The sequence below is a fragment of the Chlorocebus sabaeus genome, chromosome 11, assembly GCF_047675955.1.
Source record: "Chlorocebus sabaeus isolate Y175 chromosome 11, mChlSab1.0.hap1, whole genome shotgun sequence".
Lineage (NCBI taxonomy): Eukaryota > Metazoa > Chordata > Mammalia > Primates > Cercopithecidae > Chlorocebus > Chlorocebus sabaeus.
Window position 1 is genome coordinate 94,158,164 of NC_132914.1, and position 27,822 is coordinate 94,185,985.

A 27,822-nucleotide genomic window follows, 5' to 3' on the forward strand; every position below is an offset into this window, starting at 1 on the left:
CATATTTAATGCCTGCATAATGGTTTCTTTTATGTATTTGTTATGTCAGGTACCATTTACATAGCTAGACCTTTATTGATGGGTCCTGCAGTTGATTGATCCTGTACATACATATTTCATTCTTCTGTATTACCTCTTCAGAGTTAATTCTTAGGGGTTGGATTTGGAGTAGAAAAGTATATGTACATTTTTATTATAAAATATATATAATACAAATTTGAAGTTTTAACTATTCTAAGTGTACAGTTCAGTGGCCTTAAGTATATTCACAAAGTTGTGCAACTGTCACCACTATCTGTCACTGGCCAGAACTTTTTCATCCTTCCAAATAGAAACTTTATATCCGTGAAACAATAACTCCTCAATTCATCCTCCCCCACCACCCCAGCTCCTGGTAACCTCTATTCTACTTTCTGTCTCTATGAATTTGTCTATTCTAGATACCTCATATTAGAATCATGCAATATTTGTCCTTTAGTGTCTGGCTTATTTCACTTAGCATAATGTTTTCAAAGTTATCCGTGTCGTAACATGTCCCACTATTTTATTCCTTCTTAAGATTGACTAATGTTCCATTGTATGTATATACCACTTTTCTTCATGGATTTACCTGTTAATGAACATTTGGGTTGTTTCCACTTATGGCTATTGTAAGTAATATTGCTATGAACATTAGTGTACAAATCTGAAGCCTTGATTTCAAATCTTTAGTGCATATACCTAGGAGTGTAATTGCTGAGTCATATGGTAATTCTATGTTTAACCTTTCGAAGCACTTCCAAATAGTTTTCCTAAGCAGCTGCACAATTTTATACTACCACCAACAATGCATAGAGGTTCTAATTTCTCCGCATTCTTTCCAACACTTTTTGTTTTCTGTTTTTTCTGTTTGTTTGTTTTGTGTGTGTGTGTGTGTGTGTAATAGTAGTCATCCTAGTGGGTGTGAAGTGGTATCTTATTGTGATTTTGATTTGCATTTCCTTAATGACTAATGATGCTGAGCATCTTTTCATGGGCTTATTGACCATTTGTGTGTCTTCTTTAGATAAATATCTCTTCAATTATTCACCCCTTTTAAAATTGGTATATACATTTTGATGTATTACAGCAAATTCATCCTCCAGAAATGTTGCACCAACATTTCTTTCCTATCAATAGTAGATGAGAGAACCATTTACCCACATATTCATCTCTACTAGTTTTCTGGGTTTGTTTTTGGATTTTTGTTTTTCTTGAGACAGAGTCTTGCTCTGTCACCCAGGCTGGAGTGCAGTGGTGCAATCTTGGCTCACTGCAACCTACACCTGTGTGGTTCAAGTGATTCTCCTGTCTCAGCCTCCTGAGTAGCTGGGACTGTAGAGCACCCCACACCTGGCTAATTTTTGTGTGTGTGTGTGTGTATATATATATATATATATATATTTTTTTTTTTTTTTTTTTAAGCGATAGGGTTTCACCATGTTGACTAGGCTGGTCTTGAACTTCTGACCTCAAGTGATCCGTCGGCCTTGGTTTCCCAAAGTGCTGGGATTACAGGTGTAAGCTGCTGTGCCCAGCCCATCTACACTAGTTTTCCTCCTCGTCTTCTAATGGTTGAAAGCGTGACAAGTGAAAAATAGTATGTCATTATTGTATTTTTTGTTAATAGTTCTTGTGTTGGTTGGCATTCGTGTTTCTCCTTTAGCAAAATGGTATTTATTCATTTAGTCAGTTGACAGATGTTTAGAATAAACTATCTCTGTGTCAGAAACTCCTTTCTGTGCACTGAAGAACTAGCTGTGAACCAGCAACAAAGATTCCACTCTTCTAGAGCTACTATTTTCGTGGCAGGAAATAGACAGTAAACAAATCAATAAACAAGATAATTTTAGATTTTGTTAAGTGCTATGCAGGAAGAAAACACAGTGATATGTTAGAGTAGGGGTCAGCAAACTATAGCCTATGAGCTGTATCTGGTGACTCCCTGTTTTATAAATAAAGTTTTATTGGACACAGCCCTGTTCATTCATTTACTTATGATCTATAGTTGCTTTCACACTACAAAAGCAGAGTTGGGTAATTCTGGCAGAGACTGCATGGCCTACAAAGCCTAACTTATTTATTATCTCACCCTTTACAGAAAAGGTTTGCTGGTCCCTGTGACAGAGAGTGACAGGGAATGGGGTCACAGTTTATATAGGGTGGTCAGGAAAGACTGAAGACTTCTCTGAGGAGGTGACATTTGAAGCAAGACCTGAAATATTATACTGTATTTTTTTCCATTAGCTCATTAGCTTCCTGGGGGCAGAGGTGATGCTATCTTTGTCTTTGAGTTCTTACAGTGCCTTGTACACCACATCTCTTGGTCATTGGTTCTTGAATTGAATTGAATTTCCTTTCATTTTGAACATCTGAAATTTAATCTTTGCTTCACTTATTCATTTGGCCATTTCTGTCCTTTCCCACTTTTTAAACAGGGAACTTAATTGTTTATTATGGAAATGTATAGACTTACTGTGGTAGACCACTGATAATAAAATCAAGCTTAAGTCTAATTTTGGATAAATTGCAGTTAAAAATAGGTCTCATCTTGAATTGTAACTCCCACAATTCCCATGTTTCATGAGAGGAACCCAGTGGGAGGTAATTGAATCATGGGGGTGGTTCTTTCCCGTGCTGTTCTCCTGATGGTGAATAAGTCTCGTGAGATCTGATGGTTTTAAAAATGCGAGTTTCCCTGCATGAGCTCTCTCTCTTTGCCTGCTGTCATCCATGTAAGACATGACTTGCTCCTCCTTGCCTTCCACTATGATTGAGAGGCCTCCCAGCCACATGGAACTATAAGTTCTTTAAAGCTTTTTCTTTTGTAAAAAAAATAAATATAGGTTACAAAAAATAATTTGTTATAATAAAATATATGATTTATAATGTCAATGGACCTTGGTTTCTGACAGGTCTAGGTTGGAATCTCAGCCTTGAGTCTTGTTAATTCTGTGAACTTGGGTACGTTACTTAACTTCCCTAAGCCCAGTTTTCTCATATGTAAAAAAGTACAAATTCCAACCTCTTATAGTTGTTGTGAAGATTAAAGTAGATAATATATTTTCAGAATTTGTCATAAGGCCTAGTAAAAATAATTGTTTAGGAAATATTAGTTGTATAATAATAATAATCATCATTATTATCATCATCCCCACCATGGTTTTACCCTCCATGTGTGAATTCTTCATCCTCTAGTCAACTAGTTTTAAGAACAATTTTAGAATCCAAGTTTGTTTTGAAATATTTATAGAAAAGGAGAGGACAAATGTGAAAGGTACTATTTTCTTTGCCTGTAATTTGGATTATTGTTGAATCCTGTAAGAATTAGGTCTGTGTGCAGGATCCCAACATGAGATCCTAGCGGTGAAAGAGCTGCCCATCCAAGACGGAAGATGGCTTCCAGCTAACTTCCACTGAAAACAAGACTCACCAACAGTGCTGGGATGGTAAATGGTTAGGCAAATGAAATTACATGCCTTCATGAAGCTGTTTTTGTCACTAGCAGGAGCTCTTGCTGTGCAATTTGGTTCCTTACTGAACATACCTATTACAAATTACCTTTGCCTATGTTAACTCTTCCTAATTAAAATAAATATTGACATGCACGGCTTGTGACAAAAAGAAACTGAGAATAGCAAAAAGATGAAGGAAGGGAACAAGTGCCCCATGCTTTCCTTCTTAGTGTTTAATCATGGAATGTCAAAAACCATTACATATGATTTCTGGTGAGGCAGCAATAAAAAGCATTTTTAATTGCCTGTGTAGGTTCCAATTGTTGCAGTTTCTAAGTTGTCAGGTAGGATTCAAACATGACACTAAAAATATTCTTGTTCTGATCGTGACTGACCATGGAATGGGCTAAGTTCTTTAACAGAATCTCCTATCTGTCGGTAATTATTGACCACCAGCTGCATATGGAACACTGGTATAGATACTTTTGTGGCTGCAAAGGAGGTGTAGATTAAAGTTCCTGTAGTTAGCAAAATGAAATAGTTTCATATTGGTTCCCATGATACAGATAAATTTGCCTAATCAGTTACACACGCGTACGTGTGTGTGTGTGTGTGTGTGTGTGTGTGTGATTTGAACGAACTAGATTCATACAGAATCAGTATGGAGAGGAGGTGCCTAGGAGGAGATCATGATTTGAAAGTGGAAAAGGTTATCCTAGGTCAAGATATCAGATATATTATATAAGGAGATTGCAAAGCAGTTTTTCTTGGCTGCTTGAGTTTGGTAGAATTTTCTTTTTTAGTTCAAGATTTTTCGCCAGGCCTAGCATAGTGCGTGACAAACAATTATGATAATAGTCATGAAAATGCAAATATTTCTACAGCTAGTAGTAATATTAATAGTTAATACTAAATACTTATTGAGCACATGGCATGTGCAGACATTATTTTAAATAATTTAATATTTTAAATATTTAATATGACAAGAGCCCTATGACGTTGGTTATTATTATCCTTGTTTTAGAGATGAGGAAACTGATGCATAGGAAAATTCAGCGGAATGTACAAGGTCTCGCAGCTTGATAAAAGTAGAAGGCAGAAGTCAAATATGGGTCTGCTTAACTCTATACTTCTAACTAGACTACACTCAGTAGGTGTTTTACTAGAATAATAGGAGAAGACACTGCAGGGAATTGAGGAATAAATAAGGGGTGAGAAAGTAGGGGTGAGAAAATGAAGGTTGAAAGTGTAGATTAGTCTTTAAGAAGATTTGAGAGGGTAAGAAAACAGCTTGAGAGAGACACAGTCATGGGAGGGTGTTAGGATAGTAGCAGTCAAGGGTGGCTGTTAGTGTTACGGATCTTTGGGTTATCGCTTTTCTGGCCTGAAACCTTTGGCCAGTGGTGCCTTTGCCTGAGTTTTGCTTGGGCCCACTGGGCTTGCTCTGTCCAATAGCAGGCTGCGCTTGGCTCATGCTACTGACCTGGATCCCATGCCTGCCAAGGGCAAGTGAGGTGTGGAGCAGCAAGGAGTGTTTGAGCAAGCATGGGGTCTGGCCACTGTGCAGTCAGACATGCTGGTTGCTGCAGTGTGGCAGGCAGCTCTAGGTGCTGGATGGGCACCAGCTCTTTGCAAGGCTGCAGCTGGACCAGGCACACCAGAAGCAGCTTCATTGGTTGGCAGTGGGGAAAAAAGTGGTGCCCAGAAGCCTGGAGATGCCAGGAACTGCAGGACCTCAAAGAGGAAGTAACAGCCTTGGCTTGGGGATCTCCCAGGCCTGGGCTCCCGGAAGGGACACAGCTCTTCTCTCCTTTTCTCCTGCGACATGGCGAGCAAAGGGCATGTTTCAGCCTTGTTTGTGTTACAGCTTTTTTAGCCCTGCCACTTGGCAGTCCTGAGTTCTTGTCCTACAACCAGGAAGAATGAGGTAGGCAGACAAGTGGAGGGTGAACAAGATGAAGACGAGGTTTATTGAACAACAGAACAGCTCACAGGAGACCTGCAGCAGGTAGCTCCTTTTTGCAGCCAGGGTGTCCCAATGAGTGTTCAGCTCCTAGCAGAGAGGAGACCCTGAAGTGGGACGCTCTTCTCTGCAGGCAGGTCATCATGTCGTCTCTGCAACTCTCAGCAGAGGGGAGGCTCTGGATTGGGTTGCTCCTCTCTGTAGGCAGGTTGGCCTGATGTTTGCAGCTCTTATCAGAGAATAGGCCCTGGAGTGGGTTACTCCTCTTTGCAGTGGGTAGTCCCAACGTCTCTGAAGGTCTCTGAAACTCTCAGCAGAGAAGAGGTCCTAGAGTGGGTAGCTTCTCTCTGCTGTTGGTCATCCTGATGTCTCCTGCTATCAGCAGAGAGGGTAGCTCCTCTCTGCACCTGGCTGTCCCATCATCTACTCTGCCCTGGGTGAACCCTGGGCTTGTATGGGCCTCAGAGGGAAGGAAGCACGTGCCAGTTGGTCCATAGGTGGCCGTGGGCGGGCCCAGAAAAGGCACCACAAGTTCCCACTCTGGTGAATGGTACTGGCAACCCAGCCCCCAGCCTTCAGGCCCTCCCTGGCCTGAAAGTGGGACCTTGCCAGGGACCTGCCCCCTTCTGCCCAGGAACCTGTCTGCCTCCTGCTGCCATTCATTACATCCAGGCTTGGCCCTGACTTTGCTCTGTGATTAGAGCAGGTGCCAACAGCAAGGAGAAGCCAGGCAGTGGGAGCAGGCACTTCCAAGGCTTCCTGGGCCTCCAAGAGTGTAGGGATGCCTGAGTTTACAGCTGCAGTTTGGGCAGCTGCAGGTGTGCTAGGAGGGTGGAGGTTGGAGTGGGGATCCTGCCTGCTCCATGGAGTGGGAGGCCCAGGTTTGGGCAGCTGCAGTTATCCCTGGGAGTGTGGGGCTCCCACTGGCTCCATGGAATGTGCAGCCCCAGCCATGCCTCCCTGCTTCAGCTGGTGTGATGGCAGTGGTAGGTGATCTGGAGTGGATGCTGCCATCATTAGGATAGGAGCAGTCATAAGGGAAAAGAATTAGGAGAGGTAGAAATTACCTGTATAGGAGGAGAAGGACAAATGATGGAGCAGAGCCCTAAGTGACATGGTAAGGAACAGAAAGACAGCCACAGCACAAGTAGGACAGTTGACTAGAAGCAGAGGAAAAACATCTCTTTCTTTAGGTCTCTGAGTGGCAGATCAAGGTGAAAAAAGATTAAGTTTGTAACGAAAGGGCAGGAGAAGCTGGGGCGTTCACCCAGTGGTTTTAAGTTTTTCAGTGAACTAGAGGCAAGTTTATCTACTGTTGGAGTCAGGCAACGGGCTGAGGGAATGGTCTTCAGAGAGATGAAGATCTTGAATTTCATAGTCATTGAGTGTAATTGGTGAGGAAGCTGATCCTGGGAAAATATAAGGATTGAGGGCCACATTGAAATGTAGAAGTCATAAATTGGTTGGGGCACTAGGCTTCCTGGCTTTTGATCTTTCTTTAACTACACTTAGCTTCCTCAGTGTAGGAATGGGATTGAAAATGCCAGTAGAAGCATGTTATTTTATTGGGCAGGTGCAAGAGGAAAGCAGAGGCACATGAAAGTAAGATTACTAGCAGGACAGTTGACAGCGTGCGAGAGGCTGAGGTGGAACAGAGCAGCTAAGAATCTGTGCTGTGATAAATAAAAAATGCCTCTCCTTTACTCTGAAAAACATCACTACAGCGTAATATCTCCATTTTTTTCTCAAGCACCTGTTGAACATAAATTGGTTTATGCAATATGTTTTCTTTTTGAATTTAATCTAAAAATTCTTAATAATGGTTAAATTCTACTGATTTACAGTACATTATCAAGTGCATTATTAATGTGCATTCCATTTTATATGGTTGAATTTAGTACGTCTATGGTCTCTTATTTCCGATTTTTAAAATTCTGTTTTTTGTTTTGTTTTGTTTTTTACAGACAAGATCTCACTTTGTCATCCAGGCTAGAGTGCAGTGGTGTGATTATAGCTCCCTTTAATTTTAAACTCCTAGGCTCAAGCAATTCTCCTGCTTCAGCCTTCTGAGTAGCTAGGACTATAGGCACATACCACCATGCCCAGCTATTTTATTTTATGGCAATGGGGTCCCATCGTGTTGCCCAGGATGGTCTCCAACTCTTGGTCTCAAGTGATCCTCCCACCTTGTTCCCCCAAAGCACTGGGATTATAGGTATGAGCCACTGTGCCAACCCAAAATTATAAATTTGATATGTTTATGATCAGATATTGATAACCACATGGTGGTTACTAAAATAATTACTCTTCCAGTATGTTAACATACTTTATTTAGGCATTTGCACCTTTAATTTTATGTCTCATATGTTGATTCTATCATGTGACTATCTGTATCTTATCACCCCCCATAACCTCTATGACTCCTGCCTGTCAGCTGCAGTGATTGCTCTGCAGTGCTGGCATCTTATCTGGTACTGAGTCACCATGTAAAAATGAGTAATAACACATCCAGGCTATTTTAACCTAACTCAAACAGCTTTCTTTTCATCAGTTTCCTCTCCAGCCCATGGTTTATAACTTTGTACTTAATCGTTTTTATCAAAATAAATGTGTTGTTATGATGTGCTTCCATATTTGTCTCCTGTACAAGTGCAGGTTGGGTCTTATACAATAAGATAGAGTCTTGCTATGTTTTATTCTCAGTGCTGTGCCCAGTGTTTAGTCCCCAACAAATGTTCAAAAAATGTTTGTTAAATGAATGAATGACTCATGATACATCTTCTAGAGATAGCCCTGGGCTGCAGTTCTAGTCCTGCCATTAACAGTGATTTTGAGGCCATCGATTTCAGTTATTTGTACAGTAAACATATGTGAAGTGCCACCTTTGTACCAGCCATTGGGCTAGATACTGGGGTACAGAAGTAAAAGCCAGAGTTCCTGCTTTCAAGAGGGCCCACAGATTAGTGGGAAAGACAGACAATTACAGAAGCAATTACAGTACATGATTGGGAAAAGAGGCCTGAGAATTAAGCAGCACTCCATGGTTCTTCTAGCATTCTCTCACCATTTCTCTGCAGATGATACACTTCTGATATGTTTTTAGAAGGGTTCACTAGTTCCCTCTATGAAGTTAAGTTAGTGGGTGCTCTTATGGCCCATCATTACAAATTTTAATTGCTTTGGAAAATGATTGGAAAGTAGTAGAATATCCTTAGAAAGATACACACATGATCAGGGCATTTATGAAAGCATTTTCCTCTGATTAGGAAGACCTTTGGAAGACGAAGCGAAAATAAGCCTTAGCTTTGGCAGTAGGCTCAGTGGTGAGGGTATAATTTACGGTTTTGCTCAGGGGATGAAGAAAATGAGACAAATCCTAAAAGCCCTGGATGCAAAGACAAAGTAAGAGAGAAGTTAGGAGAAAAAAAAAAAAAAGTCAACTCAGTTTACAAGCTGCAGCTAAGTACAAGGCACTAGACTGGATTCACTGGAGGAATCAGAGGTGATGTATTAGTACATTTTCATACAGCTATAAAGAACTGCCCAAGACTGGGTAATTTATAAAGAAAAAAGGTTTAATTGACTCACAGTGCCACATCACTGGGGAGGCCTCAAGAAACTTACAACCATGGCAGAAGGGGAAGCAGTCATATCTTACATGTGGCAGGAGAGAGAAAAAAAAAGTGAGGGGGGAAGAGCCCCTTTTAAAACCATGACATCTCATGAGACCTCACTCACTATCATGAGAATGGCGTGAGGGAAACTGCCCCTATGATCCGATCACCTCCCACCAGGTTCCTCCCTCAACGCCTAGAGATTATGATTCAAGATGAGATTTGGGTGGGGACACAAAGCCTAATGATATCAGATGGGAAAGACAGAGTCCTTGACCCAAAAAGGCTGACAGTCTAGAAAGAAGGGATGTGGCTTGTGCTTACATACAAAGACAACGGTTTTGTGTTTAAAATGGATGATTGTTTTGCACAAAGATGGGGAGAATGAAGTGGGCCAGGTGAAAAGACTTGCCCAAAGCCACACAGCTGGTAACTGTCATAGCCAAGTCGGGCAGACTCCAGAGCCTGTTGTTAACTGTTGTCAGTATACTTAGATAGCTCTGTTGAGTCTTTTCAGTCTGAGGATTCTTGCTGATTCAAATGGAGGGGCTAGATTAATAGTATGTCCCTGAGAGAGAGTTAGAATCAGGATTTCTGAAGCAGTATGCATAGTGATTAGTGGACAGACTCTGGAGAGCCGAGTTGCCTGGCTCCAAATCCCAGCTCAGCTCCATTTTCTAGTTGTACAATCTTAGGCAACTTGTTTAATCTCAATGCTTTGATTTCTCTGTTTGTAAAATAAGAATGAAAATAGTGCTTACTTTACAAGGTTGTTGTGTGGATTAAATTAGTTAATCCATGTAAAACTCTTAGAACAGTGCCTGCCACAATGTAAGCAAAATAGTTAGTTACTATTACTCTCATTGAAGAGCTATCTGATTTCACTTGGAATGAGACCCTTACAAGTAGATTTAATTCCCTAAGGAGTGGCTGTAGCAGAACACCACCAAGTGTAGGAGGAAGCCCCTGAGTATACTCATGAAAGAGGGCTAGAATAATGCAAGTGCGAGGAATGGCTGCATGCATCACTTTTAACCACACATATTCCCATTCCCATCTGTCCCTGTTCCTTTTGTTATGTAACAAAACACCCCAAACTTAATGGCGTAAAACAACCACCATTTATTAGGTCAAGGATTCTGTGGGTTACTTATTGGGAAGGGCATAGTGGAGTAAGTTATTTCTGCTTCATGGTATCTGGGATATGAGATAGTTTGGCTGAGAAAACTAGAAAGTTGGGGATGGTTCAACTGCTGGGGGCTGGAATTACTGAAGGCTCATTTAGTCTGGTGCTTGATGCTGGTTGTCAGCCATCAGCTGTTGGTTGTTGGCTGGGGGCTGAGAACAGACTTGGGCTGTGGTCTGGAACATAACTTGTGACCTCTCTCTGTGACTGGTTGGGCCTCCTCACAACGTGGTAGCAGGGTTTCAAGAGTGAGCCTCACAAGAGAACGAGGTAGATGCTCTATCACCATCCATGCCCTAGCCTTAAAATCACATAATGACTCTTCCTCAGTAGTGCAGAATCCACTCTAATTCAAGGTTGGACATAGATTCTACTCCTTCACTGGAGGGCTTGTAGTCAACTTTTAAGAAGGGAATGTGGTTTGCAAACTACTGTTGCAGCCATTTGGGAAAAATGCAATCTACCAGGATATCCAAAAAAACTAGGTCTTTTCCTCCTCTGAGCAGAGGGTCTTTTAGGAACCTGCTTAGGCAATTTTTGAGTGTGTTTAGACCCACATGGTAGAGCATAAACTAGGTGGATTCTCAAAGCAACCTTTGAAATAATCTATGCAGTTTTTTCTGGGTGCTGGATGAGGTTTGCTTGCATGTACCCCTATTGATGTGGAAAAGCTTCCACTTCGTTTTTTCTAGCATGTAAAATCCTGGAGGATGGTGCTAGGCTATTTAATATCCATTGGCAAATTTCATTACATTACTGTATGACCCTTGGTTTCTTTGAAACAGGATTTCCCAAATGGTAGTAATGACAGTACTCTCTAAACTGTCATTTACAAGCTTCCACATATTCTGTAGTAGGTAATTACTAAATATTTAAAAATTAATTATATTAATATACCTCCTTCGGTTAAGTTGAGAGCTACAGACTTTCTTTCTTTTCTTTGTTTCTTTTTTTTTTGTATGAACCAAGACATGTCTGAATAAATTTTATGGGCATCTATAATTACATCTTTCTTCTGTGAGACATTATCATTCTGTCCTCAAGTGAAGAGTATCCTTTGTATGTAAGTTCATGAGACATCCACTTAATATTCTTATATTCTTTTGAAGACAATGCCAGATGACATCAATTCCACACTACTTTTCAAACACAGTACTGACTTTGATTCCATCCACTTACTGTTCACTTCTAACTGTCAAATTTGGCTAAGGCAAAAAGAAAGCCCTTAAGAAAAGGCCAGGATATTAATGTGCTCTTCAAAATGCTAAGAAAAGGCTAAGCTGTTTATAGCATGTCCAAAACTCTCATCTCTCAGAGATTGGCCAGCAATGGTGTCAGGGTGAAATATGCTGTCCTTCATCAAGGAACCTGGAGCCTTTGTGTTATCTGTGCTCAAAGTAGCAGTTCCACTTTTGTTAGATGTGCAATTTGGGAGTATAATACTTGGATATAATTTAAACTGAGATATCATGATGAACCTGATACTGTGTATTTACTGTGAAAGTGATGAGAAGTATATGCACACCTTGATAAACCAAGTCTGGTCTCATTCTGGATACAACTGCACTGCAGCCTCAAAGGCACACTTTCCTGAAGTTTAGTCATTTTGTGTACCTTCACAGCAGGTGAGAGACAGGGGAGTCAGAGACAGGGGAGTCATTAGCAAATCTGTTCATTGCTTTCTATTTTGCTGGAAATCAAGTTCAATGTTTAGTTTCCTTTCCTTCATTCAGTTTACCAAACAGTTTCACCTTGGCTAGAAAACTGGACCTTTAGCAATGGAATTGTATTTTCATCTTAGGAGGATGTTTGATTTTTGCCTCATAGAGCTGAGTCAGTTGGCAAAGCTTTGGAAAGTCTCCTGACAGATGTTTTTAAATTTAAATAAATAAAAAAGAAGCAGGTATGAATTTACCCATTTCCCTTGTTGACTTTGGGCATGAGCCATTTGAGATTTTTGTATCTATTCTACCTATATCTTAAGCTGCTAATGCCATTATGTCCTTTCTCAACCACTTGTGGTAGCATAATACGTTAGGAAGAGCACTCAGCACACGTTCTAGTCCCAGTTTTACCCTTGTGAACAAGTCAGTAGTCCTGAAAGACCTCAGGTCAACTAGATTCTGTTGAAGGTCTCTGAAGCAATGTATCTTGGTTGACAAAAACATAGTTTGATTCTTGGTTCCGCCGCCTATTGGTTGTGTGACCCTGGACAAGTTACTTCCCTATGCATCACTTCCTTATCTATAAATTAGTGAAAGCTATTTTTCCCATAGGATTATGTTAGAAGCAATATTTAACACATTTAGCATAGTGCCAGTACAATGCCAATGGTAAACATTCAATACATTGTGGTCATCTTTATTTTTCCAGCCTTAAAATAATGTGAAGTGAGTCATTTGTTCATTTGACCTTTAACAACTCCCTTCATTAGTAACTCTTACTTGCCTATCTAAATGTTTGTAAATTTCAAAGAGTAAATGACCATTTTGATATGTATCTTTTTTTGGTAAGTATTTGTGGCAGATAACATATGTATCCTTGATATTATTTTTCAACCATCCTTTTAAAATTCAACTTTATTTTGAGATGATTGTAGAGAGTCACATGCAGTCACAAGAAATAATATAGTGACTGTGTATCCTTTACTCGGTTTCTTCCAATGGTAACATCTTGCAAAACTGTTGCATATCACACCTGAATATTGACAGTGATACAATCAGGATACAGAACATTTCCATCACAGCAAGGATCCCCTCTGTTGTCCTTTAGTAGTCCTGTCCCCTCCTTAACTCCTGGCAACCACCAATCTGTTCTCCATATTGGCAGTTTTGTCATTTCAAGAATGTTACATGAAAGGAATTTTACAGTATGTAACATTTTGAGATTGGCCTCTTTTCATTCAGCTAAATACTGTGGAAAGCCATTAAACTATTCTTTTGATGAACAAAAAGAAATTAAGAATATTATCACATTTTATTTTGGCAACAGAATTATCATGAGCCCGAAGTGCTTGATGCAGTACCTAGCACAGAGTAAATAGTGAATGTTCAGTGGCACTCAGCAAAGGTGCTCCTCTTCTGCCTACTACCCTTCCTCTGCTTCCTCTTCTCTCCTTCCTACTACTTTTTTCTTGCCCTTTACTTCTCTGCATCATCTTATTAATATTAACTTTCAAAGACTAATTGTTCAAGTCAGAAATACTGAAAAGAGTTAAATGAAATAATTTATGTGCAATTTCTTTGTAAGTTGTAGACTCTACCAGAGTTGCTATAAGAAATTGCCAGTTGGTGTTGGCTGCCTTATAAGAAAAGTTTGCAGCTTCTGGTGGTGTATACTGATGTGAATAAAGAAGTCAGCATAAGCAAGGTTTCTTTCCACTGGACACACAAGGTCTGTCCTCTGGTTTGCTACTGCAGTGGGAGCTGCTAACAAAGCCTGTCATGCTTTGATTCTAGGCAACAAAGTCCCAGGAACAAAATACAAACTTTAGTTCATGTTCTTTATAAAGCCTTTGTTCTAAAACAGAACCTCCTATTCCTAGTTGCTAGAAGTTAGGCCCAGTGAGCTCCTTCTTAAAAAGCATCGAGAAATGCCAAGTATTGTAAGAACTCTGGCGTTTTCATTTCTGTATCCCAGGTCAAAAACCCGCAGGCAGAGCCCACAGAGCCCTTCAGGAGGGAACCCAGTTATGATACCAGTAATACCATTTCTTCCTATAACTTTGCTGCTGAGGATTCAAATCCCTGACCTTTAAATGGAACTAAACCTTTACGGTAATGGAATTTCCCCCTTTTCAGAAATACAGTGAGGATAGAACAAGCTTGCCAGGGCATAAGTTGTAGTCGGAATAGAGTAGGTTCTGCTGTGCTAACCAATAAGCACCAAATCTCAGTGGCAATAAAGGGTTGTTTCTCATGCAAAGTCTAGTGAGGGATGGGTGACTCTCCTTCAACTTATAACTGTGCTGTCTGCACTGCACGACCTCTAAGGAAACCACTGCAGGAGAAAAGAGGGATAGAGGATTTTATAGGATATTTTTACATGGAGTGACCATACATCCCAGTTTGCCAGGCACAATCACAATTTACATGTGTCAAGTTGGAGTTGTGATTCATAAGTACGTAAGTTCCTTTTACTCTGTAAAAAATCCTAGTTTAGACAATAAATGAGGGTGAACAGTTCTAAGAGGCTGCCTGGAGTAGCTGTCAGAATTTTTGCTTATACCCTATCAGTCTCAATCTAACACACAAGGATGTGATTAGAGCATTGAAGAGGTGCAAGTATATACTTTAGTGAACCTAATAATGTTTGGCACAATAGGCATTTGCAGGCATGCCATGAATTTCTAAATGGAAATAATTCAATAACTTCAACTACCAAAGCTCTTTGGAGCAAATGTGATATAAATATTATATTTTTATTGACTAAACCATTGCATTTCATACATGTCATGGTAGGCTGAACAATGACTCTCCACAGTGGTCCACATCCTAACCCCCAGAACCTGTTACTTATATGCCAAAAGGGACTTTGCAGATGTGATCAAGTTAAGGATGGGGAAAGGGGCAGATGACCCAGGTGATCCCGAAATATCATGACAAGTATCCTTATGAGAGGGAGCTGGAGGGAGTTTTGACACCAGAAGAGGAGACGGCCATGTGATGACGGAAGCAGAGACTGGAGTGATGAGCCATGAAGGTGAAGAAAGGGGTACAAGTCAAGAAATACAGGCAGCCTCTAGAATCTGAAAAAGCCAAAGAAATAGATTCTCCCCTTAGAGCCTCCAGAAGGAACCAGCCCTGCTGACTTTAGCCCAGTTGGAAATGATTTCAGATTTCCAACTTACAGGGCTATAAGATAATAAATTTGTGTTGTTGCTAGCCACTAAGTTTGTGGTAAATTTATTACAGCAGCAGTAGGAAATGAATACACAAGTACATTCTGAAGTTAAGCCTGTGACTTCAAATTCCTTTTTCTAGTTAAGATAGATACTATTATCATCCTTTTTTCACATGTGAGAAATTGAGGCCTGAAGAGTTGCCCAAAGTCTCTCAGCTAGTTAGTGTCAGAGCCAGGATCCACACCCGGGCACTCCCCCAGCTCCCAACTATGCTCTGAGCTCCTTCTCACCATGTCTGTCAACCACTGGCAAGTCCAAGCTTCTGTATGAAACACCCCTGCTCTGTGCAGCCTCTCCGGCTCCCACCTGACTCAGTTTCCTGCTCCTTCCCTTGGCTCAGTGTTCTCTGGACACCCATGCTTTTCTAGCTTCAACTTTTGGAAATGTTATGGAAAGTTCTAGAGCTTCCATACAGAACTTCTCAAGTAAAGTTAGAATTCTGGTGGAATTATTGAATTTCTTCATATTTAAGTTTACAGGAAGATATTATGTTTGAATCTAATTTTTACTCCTCTTTAATCTCTAGTTCTTCTTACACTCTAGAGCATGGAGTATTCCTAAGGGTAATCAAATAATAGATTAATAGAAGTGATGCTGGGAATGTATTAGGCTTGTTTTACCATGACCCAGAAAAGAAGCATCTGGAAATTTGGTATTAGTTCTTATTTATTACTTTAAATCTCTCATAGCTTGTATTGGTTATATAGTATTATGCATTTGCCATATTGCCATTTGTTTAATGGTAGTATAACCACTAAATTAAATCTTCATGCCTGTGGTGGCTCCTGCATTGAGCCACTCAAACCTCCCCTTGAAGATTGAAAACTTCATTTTCTCAGCTCTGGGAATGTGATGGCTAACAGCCCTCAACTCTCAACCCTTTCTAGCAACTTATTTCAACTGAAGGACATGAACTCTTTCTGGAGAGAAGCCCACATCCAATTACTGGTTGATGTGGGAGTACAAAGACCCAACCCCACCACCACCACAATTCAGGACCACTCTGAAGGGCCACCCCAGCCTCAAAATTCCCCATGGGGTTGGCTGAGCCCTTTGTTGTGACTGCATTGAAGCCCAGCTTCTCCCTCTGCCTAACTCTGCTTCCTTCCCTTTCCCCATGGCTTGTGATCTCAAGGATATTCCCTAATCCTAATAAACTCTCTGACAGCTAAGTTCCATGTCAGAGTCTGCTTCCCAGCAATGAACTCAAAAAATAGAAAATGAAGATCCCTGACTGGTGATGAATACGTAATCCCTATTCATTGGAATTAGAAGAGTCTAAAGGAACTAGGAAACATGCTTCCTGGCCTAAGGTTTATCTTTAATGTAGAAGGAAGGGGAAACATACACATGTCACTCACTTGGAATTAAAAATACATTATACAACATGACCCATAGTTCAGTCACATTCGCTTTTGACCTTCAGTATAACGGTTAATTTAGGAACGAAATAAAACTCCATAAACCAGACCCTGGTCTATATCCAGTCAATAAACTCAGGCTTCCGTTCTCACAGAAACTATTTTCTCAGAGTATAAAAATGAAGTCTTAGCAAAGTTTTAAAACCATTCCCTGAAAATAAAAGTAAAGATGTAATTAATCACATCTAATCACAGAGAATGAGGAATAGACATTTAGTTTTTTAACACATTGAATGTAGCCATTTCTCTTAAATATTCCGTCCAAGAAACCATTTCGTTTAACTCTTCCTTCGTCCCCAGTTATGAGCCCTGAACCACTGGCCCTGAACTTGCATCAGGCCTCTACACCCTGTGCAGTTTATTGTAGGGTTGGTTGTGTAACTCATGCTTCCTGCCTAATTAGAGCTTTTGGTGGTTTAAAGGGAATGTTCCCTGTTTGGGACCCTTTATTAGTTCTTTACAGGTGGAAAAATTCTTTCCTGGGGAAAGAGAGCTGCTGTTCTTCTGCACAATAGGGTGTCAGATTTCAAAGGTCTTTTTCTCTGGGCCTTGGAGTCTTGAGCAGTCAGAATAAGTCTGGATATGTACGGCCAAAACTTGCACTATTTTCTTAAGGGTCTCCTTTGGTCTTATAGAATCGTTTTCTTAAATAGTCCCCTATAAAGAGCATAGACCCATGATGGAGGTGATACTGTCAACTCTATCACTTTTCATCAAGTGGTGTCTTGGCTGAGCCTGGAATAGGGCATGAAGGACTGTGCGTGCAGACTGGGTGCCAAGGAAGGAAAGGCACCAGTGACCCCAAAGGTATTCTCTAGCTGAGCACTGCCCTGGTTTGCATAATACCAGGTATGACAGTTGTACAGCTTTTCCTGACACCAAGCAATTCTGTGATTTTCTGACACCAACTGGGTGTTCAATGATTCCATTGAATTCTGACACTAACTACCCAGAGTTTGCACAGACCCCACAGTTAAGGGCTTAGTCCTGTGAGACTTCTCTCACTTCAGATGCCAGCTGCAAATGAGGTGCCCAGATTGCCCACACTTCTGCCCAACTACATATTTGGGAGTTGCCAGGACCCTCCCCTCAGATTCAGTAATTTGATAGAACAGCTGACAGAACTCAGGGAAGTGCTTTATTTATGATGACCAATTTATAAAGGATACAGGAACCCCAGATAAAAGAGATGCATAGGGCAGAGCACAGGGAAGGGGCAAGGAGCAGCCATGCCCTCTCCCAGTGAGCCACCCTCCCTCCCAGCACTCTCCTGTTAAGCTGCCTTCCCTCCCAGTACTCTCCTGGTAAGCTGCCCTCCCTCCCAGTGCTCTACTTGTACACCACCCCGGAAGTACCCCCAAAACCCATCCTTACGAGTTTTTATGGAAGTTTTATTACATAGGTATGATTGATTTAATCATCAGCTATTAGTGATTGAGTTTAATCACTCCCCCTACCCCTTAGTATATAAAGGATTGTCAATTCCAGCTGTTTTAGGAGCTCTGTGCCAGGAACCCAGGACAAAGACCAAATGTTTATTCTTTATTATACCACAACTCTAAACAATAAACATAACTTGAAATTGGCTTTTAAACATATATTTCAGTGGCTGCAGTTTCCTGCAATATATCTTGTCTCATGGAGGTGCTTCTCATGCATTCCAATAAAGAGACCACTGTTCAAAACATCCACTTAGATGTGAGAAGGGAGACAGAACCCCTCATGTTGTTGAAATGTTTTGGATTTGGCTGAAATGTTTGGTTGTCTCTGCAATGGGATGATGTGTCTAAGCAAGAACTGTCCTTTATTAATAGATGCATTCTGCTGTAGAGCTCAAGGAAATGCCAGGCCCAGCTGTGGCTCAGTCGTAAAGTGACAATGACAATGGTAGTGATGGTGATGATGATTCAAGAATAATCTATTCTTCTATTCTTAGATAATGTAACATTTGAACCAATTCCCTGTACAAATGCTTTCTCTCCTACATCTTCTCTCTAATTTCCAATTTTCTTATTCTCTGCAAAATGCCTTTTACAATAATGTTATTTTTGTTTTGTTTTTGAGACGGTGTTTTGCTCTGTTGCCCAGGCTGGAGTGCACTGGCACAATCTTGACTCACTGTAACCTCCACCTCCTGGGTTTGAGTGATTCGCCTGCCTCAGCCTCCTGAGTAGTTGGCATTACAGGCATGCACTACCACACCTGACTAATTTTTGTATTTTTAGTAGAGATGGGGTTTTAGCATGTTAGACAGGCTGGTCTTGAACTTCTTACCTCAAGTGATCTGCCTGCCTCAGTCTTCCAAAATGCTGGGATTACAAGCATGAGCCACCGTGCCCAACCAAAATAATGTTATTTATTTAATATTTAATATTAAAAGATTTCTACTGGCTGGGCACAGTGGCTCATGCCTGTAATCCCAACACTTTGGGAGGCCAAGGCGGGTGGATCACGAGGTCAAGAGATCAAGACCATCCTCGCCAACGTGGTGAAACCCCATCTCTACTAAAAATACACAATTAGCTGGGTGTGGTGGCATGTGCCTGTTGTCCCAGCTACTGGGGAGGTTGAGGCAGGAAGAATCACTTGAACCTGGGAGGCAGAGGTTGCAGTGAGCTGAGATTGCACCATTGCACTCCAGCCTGGCGACAGAGCAAGACTCTGTCTCAGGAAAAAAAAAAAAAAGATTTCTACCATCTCACCAATATAACCATTTGATCTCATATTATGTTAAATAAAACACCTTTTTTGTCATGTTTAAAGTTTTATTAACACAAAAGTTAGAGTGATGAAAAGATAATCTCTTTCTTCACAAAGTGTGAAATTTCTGTGGTTTGGCAGAGCTGTGGAAAAGCGCTGTTACCTTCCTAAGAGTTGGATGCTATTCCTGTTAGATTGGGGAGAATAATATCTATTATTGCTGGTATTGGGATTTTCTTAATCATATAAAGTGCAGTGAAAGCAAATATATCTAGGTCCCTCTCATCCGGAACTTTTGTGAGATGGATCACCAGTCATTCATGATATTGATTCTTAAGTAAGCTAGTGTCATATTATCCTTTCTACTTTAGAATGCATGTTTTTCCCCAGTCTAGAAAAAAATCCAATAAATCATTAACTTCAGAGAAAAGTGATGTATTAAGAAAAAATAGAAAACATGGTAGAGAAACTTATATGTGAGAATGCTGGATGAAAATAATATTTGCTTTCTTACCTTGAAGCTGTTAAAGTTTTTTTCATGGCTCTTGCTCCCTGTGCTTTAAGATTTTTGAAAGGAGGCAAAGTTAAATCCATCCATATCACAAATCTCTCAGTTGTTCAATATCGCACTTTTATCAATTAAAAGAATAGGCAAGCCTAATTTATTAGTAAGAATTTGGCTCCTCCCCCTCTTTTTTTTGGTCATGGAATGCTTAGAATTGATGAAAAGGTAACTGACAGTGTGCAGAGAGAAGGAAGAGGCCTCAGAGTAGGTGCTCAACAAAATCTAATTGGATTGAGAAAAATCATAGATTCTTTGAAGACTACATGATTTTCCTTTTGATTAAGGAAAATTGTTGGAACACAAGAGCACAAGTAATAAAATCTTTATTATGATAGAAGCTAGTAATCATGCAGAAACTCATATAAAATAAAGCATTTGCAAATAACCTTTAACTCTCTAATGGCTTTCAAAAATTTTCCAAACAAGTTCAATTCAGGCCAGATATTAATGAACCCCCTTCAGTATGCCCCCACTGATTAATTTCCTTTCCCTTCTTCTTACTATTTCAGACTTTCATCCTCTCTAGGCAGACAAAATAATCACTGTTTCTTTCAAATAGCTCCTTCAAGTGTAACCTAGTTGAGCTAACTAATGCACAGTCTTTTATCTGCCAGTCTGTTTTATTCCTTCATCTCCACAAAGCCTTTCCTGACCTAGGGAATGGAACCTTTGTACCCTTTCCCGGACAATTTGGGCTCAAAGATATTTATAACAAGCAAGCAAACATAAAAGATTTCTAATTCCCTATGGCAACCCTAGAGTCATCTGTAAAATTTCCAAAAGCTGAGCTGGAAAAGCTTGTCAAGAGAGCACAGCCGGGCACAGTGGCTACACCTGTAATCCCAGAACTTTGGGAGGCCAAGGTGGGCAGATCACTTGAGGTCAGGAGTTCAAGACTAGCCTGGCTAACATGGTGAAACCCTGTCTCTACTTAAAAAAAAAAAAAAAAGTAGCCGGGCGCATTCTCTCAGCTACTTGGGAGGCTGAGGCAGGAGAATGGCCTCCCGAGAGGCGGAGATTGCAGTGATCCAAGATTGCACCATTGTACTCCAGAGGGTGAGGCTCCGACTTAAAAAACAAAACAAAACAAAACAAAAAAAACAGCACTGAGCCAAGGGCAGAGCAGGAGTCTCAGTCAGGGGAGTGGGAGAGGCTGCACGAAGCAGGAGTGTTTCATGGAGAGCCTTGGACTGGCCAATGGTTGACAGACATGATGAAAGGGAACTCAGAGCATAGTTGTCAGGTAGGGGAGTGGCAGTGCTGCAGATTGGAGAGGGACATGTTCTGAGAGCCTGTCTGCCTGGGTGTGGATCCTGGCTCTGACACTAAATAGCTGAGGGACCTTGGGCAAGTCCCTTCAAGTCTCCAGGTCTCATGGGTGTGTGTAGTAGTTCATTTTCACACTGTCCTAAAGATACTACCTGAAATTGGGTAATTTGTAAAGAAAGGAGGTTTAATTGACTCACGGTTCTACATGGCTGGGGAGGCCTCAGGAAACTTACAATCACAGCGCAAGGCAAAGGGGAAGCAAGGCATATCTTACATGGCAGCAGGCAAGAGAGAGAACAAGCAGGGGAAATGCCAGACACTTATCGAGCAATCAGATCTCCTGAGAACTCCCTCACTTTCAGGAGAATAGCATGGAGGAAACCACCCCCATGATCCAATCACCTCTCACCAGGTGCCTCCCTTGACAGGTGGTGATTACAATCTGAGATGAGATTTGGGTGGGGACACAGAGCCAAACCATATCAGTGTAAAAACCATATCACTTTGTGAAAAGTTATGTGGGCTCACTTTAATACAGGTCAAGAAATGTCCTGAAAGAAATACTTTACCTTTTAATGCTATCATTTTATTTGAAATTATGTAAATTTTATTATTTTTTAAAAAATCTTGAACTCTGGAGGAGAAGGTATAACTCTGACTTCCTAAAGCACATTCAAGTTCACTTAATATTTATGACATTGATGTGCTATGACTACGAAATAAATTTACCATTTTCACCTAACTTAACATTTTAAAAACTTGTCTTCATGATTTTGAAGGTAGTGGCTTTTTAATGCTAATATTTAGTAAAATATTTGCTTCATAAATGTATCCTGACCATATTTAGGTGGTTTCCTAATTCTAATTCTATTCCTAATTTAAGTAGTGGTTTTACAAATAATAAGGCTCATTATCTCCTCTGTGAATTCAGATTATTTTGAAAGTTTTAGCTTTTGTAATAAGGCAAGAGAATAAAATATGTAAACATAAATATTAAGAAATAACAGGCAAACTTATATTTATTTGTAAATACTATCTTTTTAAAACCCAAACCCAAGAGTTTTTAGAAATGATTTGAACTAAGAGAATCTGATAAAGTGGCTGGATATAAAATTAATATTTCTTTCTTCTAGGAATAATAATTTAAAATAGAAATTTTAAAAATAGTGGCAAAATTATAAAATGCCTAGGAATAAATTTAACAAAAATAGTACAGGATATAAGTAAAGAAAAAGATGTAGTTTTAATAACAGACAACTTTTCTGTACTGTTCATTTGAAAAACCCTCCCCTATCTCCTGAATTGTAAAATCAGCTAATCATTTGTTAGTAATACTCTATCATCACTTCTAATTAACATTGTATGGGAGTTCTTAGCCTGTGAAATAAAGGAAGAATTTTTAACAGGTTTAAGTATGGGAAAGAAAGAAAGCAAGCTTTCATTATTCACAGACATAGAAAATCCAAAATAGTCTTCAGAATAACTCTTAGAATGAATAAGTGAATTTAGCAAAGTAGCTATCTGTACTATCACTGGAAATATAATTTTATTCCTATATAGCAGAAGCAATACTCAGAAATTAAAAAAATTAAACTCTCATTTATAGTAGTACCAGAAAATTCACATGGATATACAAAGGACCCAGAATAGCTAAGACCATCTAAAAGGAACAAAAGTGGAGGGACTTAAACTTCTAACTATCAAATCTCATTAAAGAACTACAATAACACTGTGTGAGATTGCAGTAAGTATAGGTAAATAGATTTAGAGAGGGTAGGTAGGTAGGTAGGTAGATAGTCTTCATATATTTATAGAATAGAGATGCTCTCTCTTCATTCTATCTGGACTCTCTAATTGTGTTTATATATAATAAGTCCAGGAAGAGATCCATACATATGCAGTCCCATGATTTATGACAGAGGTAACTCATCTTTTCAATAAATGAGTTGGGTCAATTGGATATCTAAAAATAATGCACCTCAACCCTTACTTTACCGAATATACAAAGTGAATTCCAAATTGATTGTGGCAATAAATGTGGAAGATAAAACAATAAAGCTAGAGGAAATAATAAGAGATTATCTTCATGACCTTGGTGTTAGCAAAGCTTTCATAAATAGGATATATGTTTAAAAGTATGAATCATAAAGAAAAGACTGATGGATTGGACTATATTTTAAGATGCCATCAAAAGGGCAAAATGGCAAGCCACAGAGTGGGAGAAATTTTTATATATACTCCAAAAAGGACCTGTTTCTAGATTATATTAAGAATTCCTATATATATGAATGAGAAAAGGACACCTCAATATAAATTGGACCAAAGACCTGTACGTCAACAGAGACCTATACTTAAGTTCAGTGTTACTAGTTTTCAGGGATGTGACATTAAAAACATAGTACGATGGTATGCGACACATGCAAAACATACCAGAACAGAGACAGTTTTAAAAAGAAATTGTCAGAGTTTGTGAAGATGTGGAAAAACTGGAGATGGTGGAAAATATAAAACAGAAAACTGTTTTGTAGAATCAGCTTAAAGAGGAATATACATGTACCTGATGGCCCAGCAAATTCCATTTTCATGTATACGCCTAATAGAAATGTGACATGTATGCATCAAAAGATATTTTTATTCATAACACCAAAAAATTGGAAGTAACTCAACTGAATATCAACTGCAAAAATGAATAAATTGTGTCACATTCATACAATGAAAACTATGTATCAATAAGAGTGAACAAACTATTGCTTTACTCAACAACATGGATGAAACTCAAAAAAGCCAGACAGGAAAGATTACATATTGCAAGATGCTATTCATATACAGTAAAAACAAAGACATATATATACACACACATGCACACACACACACACACACACACCCCTGGTTGGTGACTAGGAGGGAGCACCAGGAAGACTCCTTGAGTGCTGACCATGTTCTATTTCTTGACCTGGGTGATGATTACATGAATATGTTCATTTTGAAAAAAAAGTGTATATGCAAGTTGCACATTTATGACTTCTCCTCCTTTTCTGTCTACATGTTATAATTCAATCAGAAGAATTTTTACCTAAAAGAATTTTTGCTTTTTACTTAAAAGAATTGTGTTTGGCAAGAGGAAAATATAGAACACTGTATTTTAGCATGATAGAAATAACTAAAATTTGAAGTATCTGACTTGTCTACCAAGGGGTTTAAAATGCCTGGAATGTCTAGAAAGGAAGGCATAATAACACAAGGGTTGGTTCTGACATTTTAGGGTAGTTTGTGTTCTCCTGAGGACCAACAAGGATGAATAACTCCTGGGTGACAACTGCTTTATTTTATCTTTTTAATCTGTAGCTTTCACTTGTGGCCTCCATAAATAAACTAAGCAATTAATCTTCATCCTTTGACAAATGACCACTTGTTTCTGGAGGTTCAATGACAAGGTCAAAGACCAAAATGCTCTATTTGTATCTAATATATAAATTATGTCATGAAGACAACGCTAATGTTAAGTGAAATTAATGTAGCCACTTGATTTTTTTAAAAAAGCCATTCCTATCTTTAACATGGAAAGAATTCCACAGTGAAAGCAATAGAGCACAAAACAAAATACAAATATATTAATGCTAATTATTATTTCTTTGTTTTACCTTGATTATCTGCTAAAAGGATTAAGTCAGACATGAGATAATTCATTACTATAAAATAGGTGGACTATTCAGTGCAGTTAAGTAGCAAAGAGATACAACCATAATAATCATGGTAAACACATATAATTTCAACATATTAATAAGCCAATTAACATTAGCTTGCCAAAATATTTATTGTATTTTTCTGAATAAAAAATAGTAGCAAAATAACAACAATAACAAAGATGTGTAACATCCTCTAATATATTACCTTGAGTGTAGGGAAGCCCTCATATATTGCTGGTTGAAATGATAATTGCCCCAACATATTTGGAAAGTAGTTCTGGTAATACATGTTAAAGTGTAAAAGGTAAATGGCATATGACTAAATAAAATGACTTTAGAGAGTCAATAGTACAAAAATTGAAAGCATTTGTACCCAAGAATATATATAAATAAGCAAGCATGTACAAAAACTAGAAAAATCCTCTATAGAGAATGATTGTATAAATCAGGATACAGCCAGTCCATGAAGTATTAGGTAGCCATTTAAAAGGATGTGTTCAATAATAATAATCATATGTAGCCTTTATTGAGTCATCATTGTGTGCCAGGTACCATTCTATGTTTTATTTGAATAAACTCATTTAATCCTTGTAACAAAATGATATAGGAACTATTATAATTTCTTTTTTAACTTTTATATTAGGTTTGGGATACATGTGAAGGTTTGTTACATAGGTAAACTCATGTCATGGGGCTTTGTTATACAGATTGTTTTATCACCCAGGAATTAAGCCTGTTATTAGTCCATTCTAAATAAAGACATATCTAAGACTGGGTAATTTGTAAAGGAAAGAGGTTCAATTGACTCATAGTTCTGCAGAACCAGGGAGGCCACAGGAAACTTACAGTCATGGCAGAAGGGGAAGCCAACATGTCCTTCTTCACATGGGGCCAGCAAGGAGAAGTGTGGAGGGAAGTGGGGGAAAAGACCCTTGTAAAACCATCAGATCTCATGAGAACTCACTCACTATTACAAGAACAGTATGATGGTAACTGCCTCCATGATTAAATTACCTCCCACCAGGTCCCTCTCACAACACATGGGGAATATGGGAACTATAGTTCAAGATGAGATTTGGGTGGGGACCCAGCCACACCGTATCATTCTGCCCCTGGCCCCTCCCAAATCTCATGTCCTCACAATTCAAAACACAATCAGGCCCATCTAACAGTCCCCCAAAGTCTTAATTCATTCCAGCATTAACTCAAAAGTCCAAGTCCAAAGTCTCATCTGAGACAAGGCAAGGCCCTGCCACCTATAAACCTATAAAATCAAAAGGAGGTTAGTTACTTCCTAGATACAATGGGGGTACAGACATTGGATAAATACACCCATTCCAAATGGGAGAAATTGGCTAAAATAAAGGGGCTACAGGCCCCATGCAAGTCCAAAATCCAATAGGGCAGTCATTAAACCTTAAAGTTCCGAAGTGATCTCCTTTGACTCCATGTCACACACCCAGGGCTTGCTGGTGCAAGAGGTGGACCCTCACAGCCTTGGGCAGCTCTGCCCCTGTGGGTTTGCAGGGTATAGCCCAACACCCCCATGGCCTGGTGTTAAGTGTCTGTGGCTTTTCCAGGTGCACAGTGCAAGCCATCAGTGGATCTACCATTCTGGGGTCTGGAGGATGGTGGCCCTTTTCTCACAGTTCCACTAGGCAGTGCCCAAGTGGGGACTCTGTATGGGACCTCTGACCCCACATTTTTTTTCTGCACTGCCCTAGCAGAGGTTCTCCATGAGGGCCCTGCCCCTACAGCATACTCTACATGGACATCCAGGTGTTTCCATACATCCTCTGAAATCTAGGTGGAGGTTCCCAAACCTCAATTCTTTAGTTCTGTGCACCCACAGGCTCAACACCATGTGGAAGCTGCCAAGGCTTGGGGCTTTCACTCTGATGCCATGGCCTGAGCTGTACCTTGGCCCCTTTTAGCCAAGGCTGGAGCAACTGGGAGGCAGGGCACCAAGTCCCTAGGCTGTACACGGCAGGAGCCATCCTGGACCCAGCCCCTGAAACCATTTTTCCCTCCTAGGCCCTGGGCCTGCCCCGAAGGTCTCTGACATGCCCTGGAGCATAAATTGTGACATTTTCTCCATTGTCTTGGTGATTAACATTTGGCTCCTTGTTACATATGCAAATTTCTGCAGCAGGCTTGAATTTCTCCCCAGAAAATGAGTTTTTCTTTTTTACTGCATTGTCAGGCTGCAAATTTTCCAAACTTTTATGCTCTGCTTCCTCTTGAGCACTTTGCCGCTTAGAAATTTCTTCTGCCAGATACCCTAAATTATCTCTCTGAAGTTCAGAGTTCCGCAGATCTCTAGGGAGGGCAGGGGCAAAGTGCTGCCAGTCTCTTTGCTAAAGCATAACAAGCATCACCTTTGCTCTAGTTTCCAAGAAGTTCCTCATCTCCATCTGAGACCACCTCATCCTGGACTTTATTGTCCACATCACTATCAGCATTTTGGTCAAAGCCATTCAACAAGTCTCCAGGAAGTTCCAAACTTTCTCACATCTTCCTGTCTTCTGAGCCCTCCAAGTCTCTAGGAAGTTCCTAACTTTTCCATATTTTCCTGTCTTCTTCTTAGCCCTCCAAACTGTCCCCAACCTCTGCCTGTTACTCAGTTCCAAAGTCACTTCCACATTTTCAGGTATCTTTACACCAGTATCCCACTTCTGTTACCAACTTACTATATTAGTCTGTTCTCATGCTGCTAATAAAGACACACCTGATACTGGGTAATTTGTAAAGAAAAGAGGTTTGATATACTCACAGTTCTGCAGGGCTGAGGAAGCCTCAGGAAACTTACAATCATGGTGGAAGGGGAAGCAAACACATCCTTCTTCACATGGCAGCAGCAAGGAGAAGTGCAGAGTGAGGTGAGGGAAAAGCCCTTTATAAAACCATCAGATCTCTTGAGAACTCACTATCACAAGAACAGTATGGAGGTAGCTGTCCCCATGATTCAGTTACCTCCCACTGGGTCCCTCCTGTGACACATGGGGATTATGGGAACTACAGTTCAAGATGAGATTTGAGTGG

The 27,822-nt window shown here is 39.9% G+C and overlaps 1 protein-coding gene across 4 annotated transcripts in view; it reads left to right on the forward strand.

The window, feature by feature from the left end:
• Positions 1-27,822, forward strand: part of CFAP54 (cilia and flagella associated protein 54) — a 377,198-nt gene that overhangs the window by 331,386 nt on the left and 17,990 nt on the right. The window lies entirely within an intron of this gene.